Here is a 7,568-nt window from a genome sequence, read left to right as displayed (position 1 = left end):
CTCCCGCCGCCCAGCCAGGGGGCGGGGTGGAGGCGGACAGGTGGGGCCACCGCGGCCTTCCGAGCCCCGCGCTCCGCGGCGGGATCCGCTGTGATGTCTGCGGCCTTCGGCGCCCGCCGCCTCACCAAGGCCGGAGAACAAAGTCTGCAAACCCTTGGCTCCGGGATCACATCTCCAGCCCTTGCCCGCGGCGTTTTTAGAAGTCACTGTGGACAAGCCAGGGGACTCCTCGTGTGAAGGGTCACCGCACAGCCGGGAGACCAGATTAGAGTGACCCTTTCTCACACATATTAAGAGTCGGCAAGGTTAGAAGTAGGTTCCACCTGGGATTAACAAGCAAATGTCAGAAATTTGTCATCCCCCAGTCTCACATTGATGAGTTCCAGGTGAACGTATTTCTACGTCATTGTTTGAACATGATTCTGGATATTTAATACTTACAGTGAATGAAAAAGAAATGGATAAAACGCATCAACGACTGAAGGGTGTTGCTTCAGAGGGTGCACTGTAGGGGTGGCCTATTTAAAATTAGCACCATTTGCTGCTATTAATGGAAGGCTCTAAGTGAGCCACCTTTGTCTATGCTGTCATTAGGCCATTTGGAAATGGATGATTATTTCATGATCTGCCGCTCTCTCTAGGCAGTGAGCAATAGACTGGAAGAACTCCTGTGTACCACCACTGAGTAGAAAACATGAATCTATTCATGCTGGGAAACACCATTTTGTATACTGTAAAGATATACAGCGATTAAATATAAATTTAAAAATAATTCTAAAACAACAACAAAACCATGAAAGGACCAAAATTGACCGTCGCTGTTTTCTAGAACTGATGAATATTAGTTGAAGAATACTAGTTACTTCCTCCCTGTCTTGTGTCATATAGCTCTTTACCCTAGTTGGGAAAGTTAGAGTGCCCTTTAGTCCCTGTGTCTCAGAATTCCTTCTTTAAAGCATCCCCACCCAAAGGTAAGTTAAAAACAAACATGAAACAAGGACACACAACACAGTTCATAGTGTTTCAATTCTGTTCCATCTTCCTTTCAAAAAAAGTCTTGAATTTCAATGGAATCTCCAAAAGAAGAAAAAAGGCCTATCCAAAACTTTCAAAGAATAGAACAAAAAAAAAAAAAAAAAAAAAGAACAAAAACACACTATTGGTAAAAAGGAAAGAAATGCCTTATATACATTTTAGGTATACAGGATATTTTCCCATGGATGTTAATTGCTTCAAGTCCCAAAGAAATAACAGGCAAACTGAATTAGCACTTAGAGGAAAAACCCCTTCCAGCTACTGAGTTGGGAAAATGTTTAGGTTTTTATTTGTTTTGTTAGTATTAGAGATTAAAGAAAAGGTGTTTGTGTGGCAAAAATAAGACATGCAACAATTATATATATGTATACATGTATGAGTAGCATAAATATAATAAACAACTGCTCTTATGAAGTAGGAAAATTGAACAGGGATTCTATTTTGTATAAATGTCTTGCAATTTAAATTTGATTTAGGGCTTCATAAAAACAAATGAGCCTGTGTTCCTACATCTGCCAATAATTTTCACAGTTAACGATAAAAGCAGTGAAGTTTTCATCTGGACTTTGAAGAGAAAAAGCCACATGACTTATGAGCTCCGTTGTGGACATACTAAATTCTTAATGCTTACCAAATTTCTGAGTTCAGAATAATCACCCCAAATCTGTTTCTCACATTGATAATCCATAAAGAAATACTTTAAAAAAAAATTCCTATAGGGTGCATGCACTCGCCAGAGAAAGGGAAAATTGGGGGGGGGCGGGGGCAGGTGACAACACAACAGTCCCTTCTCCTTTCTCCTCTTGGGAATTTTAGGTATGCTTCAAGGGAGGCCTGTTTTTCAAGCTTCCTGGTCCAGGAATCAAACCATGCTGTTGGTCATATGGGATCTCAGCCACCTAAACCATCACACCACCAGCTGGCCCAAAATACTTTTATTAGGCTTATGTGTTAAGTTCAAATTTCAGAACTTGGATAAGATTGAGAATTTGTGTATAAAATACAGAAAAAGACTTATTCTCAATGTCTTCTTTTGGGGGAAGGTAGTCATAGCTTGGGAATTATTTTACAAAATCAGTGTCCCTTCTCATCTATTGATAAGTAAATGAAGCAATAGCTTTTTATGCTTGATGAGGACCAGCACCAAATTTCCTTTACCAGAGCATTTTTATCACAGGTAAACTCTCAAGTTTCTCTGTAGACTCCTTTTGCTTTGGCCAAAAGACAAGAAATATGCAGTCTCAGTATAACAAAAAGTGCTAATGTACAAAATAGAAATGTCATATATAAAACAGAAATCAATAAGACTACGATATGTTTAAAAGTCATTTCAGAAGAACCACCGTTCTATAATGGTGTTATTGTCCATCAAAATTATTTTCAAGAGGTAAACCAACAAACTAATTTAGATAAAGAATGAGCAGTTGGAAGAGACCACCACTGTAAGAAACAAATCAACAGGGGCTGGCAGGTGCCATGGTGGATAAGGGCGGTGAACTCCTACGTGGGTGACCATGGTTCGAGTCCTGGACCTGGTGGCTTGCTCTCTCTCTCTGTCCCTCTCTGGTCAAATTAGAATAAATAAATAAAGAAAGCTAAATAAAGTTTAAAAAAAAATCAACAAATATCTTACTACAGCTGCCAAAACAAAAACTGGCATAAGAAGACTTTTTATTTCACTAATTATTAACTCCATTATTTTACAAACCAATTGATTTGAATAATGACATGTACAGCACTAGACCTCTGATACTTTTTTTTGGAGAAGGTTTTGCCTTAGGACATGTGCACTTGCTGGAGAGAAGAGAGACAGAGATAGTAAGAAGGGAAGGGAGAAATCACCCCCCCAGGGGGATGGCCATGCCCACACACCTGGCCCTGACGTCTGTTATCTCTTTAACCTTTCATCTTTAAAAAAAACAAAAATTATATATGTATATATTTGTGTGTGTGTGTGTGTGTGTGTGTGTAGTGGTTGAACATTTTTTTACATTTGCAGTGTTTGGATTTAAAGTATAGGTAAAGTAGCATACTCAAAATACACTATGAAGGGAAGGAGGATGCATAAGGAGATTTCAAAAAGATAGACCTTCTCTAGAAAACCAACATTAAGGTCTAAGAAGTGTCTGCTATGATTCCGAATCAAGAGAGAGATGTCAGGTATTAAGATAATCAACAAGGCTGGGGCCTGCAGGTGTTGTAGCAGTTTAAAGGCACTGGACTCCCACATGGCCAACTATGGTTCATCTGGACCTGGTGGCTTGTTTTCTTTCTTCTCTCTCTCTCTTTTTTACAAAAAATTAATAATAACAATAAAATAAAATATTTTTGGAAAAAAGATAATCAACAAGGACAAGACATTCAAAATCCATTCAAAAATGAGCACCGTATTAATTTTACAATTTGCATTTACAATTAAGCTGCTTCTTACAGGGGCAACTCTATCCAGGGTGTGGTCACAGGGATTTTTAATGATGACTAATGTTTTTCTGAAACAACTCTCAGAGAGGCCAAGAGTGCATTAAAAAAGTTTGCATGCACTTGTCACAATATTAAGTTCAAAGACAGTTTTAGTGATGCCTTTTTATCTGACAGGATTAGGAAAGGGGGCTGTAAGTTTTGGAATATAATTAGATATTCTAGATAACTAAGGCTTTCATCTTGAAGCCCTAGAAACAGTTTAATTAAAACCACTTTTGGGGTCAGCAGGTGGTATGGTGGTTAAGGCTGTGGACACTCCTGCATGGCCGAACATGGTTCAAGTCCCAAACTTGGTGGCTTGCTTTCTCACTTTCTCTCTCTCTCTCTCTCTCTCTCTGTGTGTCTCTCTCTGGTCAAATTAAAATAAATTAATGAATAAACTTTAAAATTAAATAATATTTTAAAAATCCCCTTTATTGAATTTTTTTTCTGATGTATTACCAACTTCTCTGCTTTATGCTAATAACATGATATATTGTGTGGCTGGAAGAGTCATCATGCATTTTTCCACAGAAAAATATGTCATGACTATTCCAACAACCTAATAGCTTAACCTATTCCCAATGACCCAGAATTACCTCAATAAAACTATCAACCAAACAAATAAAGGAAACAAAAGCCATAATACTGCAATGTCCTCAGAAGTTTAGAAGCACATAGCACTCTTAGCCATGCAGTAAATAATTGTGGCCTTCTATGTTCCTGCACGCCTTTGAGTGCAGTGGATCTGGGTGGTCTCAGAACTGATCATCGTGCTGTGCCTTCTTGTTGCCTCACCTGCAGTGACTGCACTTCCCCACACACACGCATTCACGCACTCCTCCTCCCTTTGAATTGTCTTATGTTAGCATTGCCTGGTAAGCCACATAACCAGTATTTTAATATATACGTAAATAAGAAAATGTTGAAAACAACTCTGACATATTGGGGGCATTTACTTAGTATGAAAGCCTTTTCCTACTTTTATATTTGTGGTTGTTTTTTTTTTTAATTTATTTACTATAGGGCATGGGTGCTCACCAGGGGGAGACAAAAAAAAAAAAAAAACAAGAAAGCAAATGAGAAAGCAGGTGGGATGGCCGTACTGCAATCCTTTCTCCATTTTCTTCTCAGGATTTTGGACATGCATATACACATGCCAGGATTATTTCTCAAGCCATAGAGTATAGGATTTGAACAGCGCTATCAGCCATGAGCAATCTAGCCACCTTGACGACCAGGCCACCAGGTGGCCTTATATTTTCCTTTATATTTTGGATCATTTCATTATTCAGATAGGTTTTTCAGATAAATGAATTATTATCATATTATACCTGCTTTATAAATATTTAAGGAGCCGGTCTCCCTTAAATGCTGTGAGACTGTGGATTGGGAACTGGGTCCCACCATTATTTGAATCCTAGTCCCAGTACTTGAAAAGCATGCTGAACATGTGTGTGTGTGTGTGTGTGTGTGTGTCCCAAATCCTAATGGGTTGGAGAAATGGAGAAAAAAGGATTAGTGTGTGACTATACCCCACTGGAGGATGCTTTTTTTTTCTCTCCCTCACTCTTGCTTGCTCTCTTTCTCTCTCTTTCACACACACACACGTACCCTCTGACAATGTTAAAAATTTAAGGCATTATTCTTTATACCTAATTGAAAGAGAGGACTTCTTTTTTAAATGATAGAAAATGTACTTGTAAAAGAAAACACATCTTAAGGTTCTCATCGCTTTCTGATCCCTTTCTCCAGGTCCTCAGGATCATGGGCACCTATTCACACACCCTGCACATACTTAGGCTGACCCAGGGATACAGACCCATGGTTGGCCATGTGGCTCTCAGCCCCGCAGTTCACTCAGTATGCTGCGAACTGTGCTGCCACAGTTCCTGGGCCAGGAAAGGACACCATTATATCAACAATGCTCCTCACAATAGTTTCCTTTGTATATAGCCTGTATATCAAAATAGGTTAGAATGAAACAAACAAACAAAAACACAGGAAGTCATAAATCCATACCAATAAAATAGACATGTAAAATAAATAGAGAAAAGGGAAATACTCTTGCTCATGGTACAATTTTGAGTGACTGCTAGAATTGAAAAAAACATCATTTTGCAACCATTTTGGCAAAGACTGGGTAAGGCAAGAATCATGGATGGATCTAAGTGCAGGTAGAAATTTTGATGAGCAGAATATACACATAGCCATAGAGCATTTTCCCACAGACTTACTAGTTGCAAGAAAGGAGTAATTATACAATGGAGAAACTGGGTAAAACCCTGACCATGTCATCAAGATTAACAACACAAATGAGGGACAGGCAGACATTATTTGCCTCCAGATGTAATTCTCTAAAGACATAACATCTAAAAGGCAATGTTCAGATAAACCCTAAATGAAGAATGTTCTATTTTTTTATTTTTTAAGGAATTTATTTATTTAACTTTATTTGTTATTATTATTTTTTTAAAAAAATTTGACCAGAGGGAGAGAAAGAGAGAGAAAGGGAAAGTGAGAAAGCAAGCTGCCAGGTCCGGACTTGAACCATGGTCCGCCATGTGGGAATCCAGCACCTAAACCACACCGCCAACTGCTGGCCCCAAAGAATGTTCCATTTTTTTAGAAAGGGAGCTCTAGTCTTCAACGATGTTAACATCATCAAAGACAAAAGACTGTGAAAATATTCCAGTTGAAGAGCAATGATGACTAAATATAAGAGAGTAGACCAGATTATTTTCTAAGAAGAGGAGAAAATAAAATATTATAAAAGGCATTATTGGATTAATTGGAAAACTGATGGTAGATTGATCAGATTTGGGCTAGCCCATAGTCTGGTGGTTAAGGTGGCTGGATCTCATATGTCCAATCATGTGATTCGAGTCCCAGACCTGATGGCTTGAGAGACATGCCACACACCTGTTCATGCCTGCACAAAATCCTGAAGGGAGGGAGAAACTGAAGCGAATTGTCATGTAACCATGTCCCAAGGTGGGGGGGAGGTGCTTGCTCACTTTCTTTCTTCTCAGGAAGCACATGAGCCTTCTGGCAAGTTAAAAAACAAAACAAAACAAACAACAAACAAAAAACCAAAACAGAAAACAAAAAAAAACTATGTTAAAATCACTGAAATGGGTAACCATACTGCAGCTATGTCCCTAGTTTTAGAAAATACGTATTGAAGTATTTAAGAGTAAAGAGCCAAGATGAATGTATGGTTCAGAAAAGCAAAAATAAAAACAACATATTAATGTTTTTTAATATCAGCCATAAGTTAACCACAGGTTCAAATCCCCAGAAAAGATGCCAAGCATGTAAGTGAGTATCTGAGCTACTTAGGAGGTGAGGGGCTAGAGAAAGAGAATAATAGCATAAGGCAGTTAGGGGTGCTCTCTTACCCTCTCTCTTTAAACTCACACTTGGGCCCATGTGAGTGTGTGCCCAAAATCCCAAGAGGAGAATGGAGGAGAAGGGACTACAGTGTGGCCATCCTCTCTGGGGGAGAGGGTGATTTCTTACTTTCCATCTTTGTGTCTCTCTCTGTGTCTCTGGTGAGTGCACATGCCCTATAGCAAAAATCTCTCTCTCCAAAATAATAATAATAATAATAATAATAATAATATTTCTCCTGTAAGCTCAAGAAACTTTTGTAAGCGATGATACCAACCATTTAGCCAATTCCTAAAGAGCTGAAGGTCCTGGGAATTTAGCCATGTCAAGGCAGGTTTTTTTTTATATTATTAACTGAAGAAAAATGGGTATCCTCTAAATATTTTTTTAAGATTAGGAAATAAAAATAACAGAAGCCAAATGAGGTCTATAAGATGAATACGTAACGATTTCCTACCAAAACTTGCACCACATTCCCTTCTTGGGTGAGAACAGGGAGTAGGAACATTGCTGTGGTTAGAGAACTCTCTGGTAAAGCTTTCCTGGATGTTTTTCTGTTAAATCTTCAGCTAACTTTTTTGAAATGCTCTCATAGTAAGCAGATGTTATCACTCCTTGGCTCTAAGAAAGTCATCAAGTAAAATTCCTTAAACATAGAATAGTAATAATAATAAAATTTT

Source organism: Tupaia chinensis, unplaced genomic scaffold (assembly GCF_000334495.1).
Source record: "Tupaia chinensis unplaced genomic scaffold, TupChi_1.0 Scaffold000074_1, whole genome shotgun sequence".
NCBI classification, from domain to species: Eukaryota; Metazoa; Chordata; class Mammalia; order Scandentia; family Tupaiidae; genus Tupaia; species Tupaia belangeri.
This window is presented reverse-complemented; position numbering follows the sequence as displayed.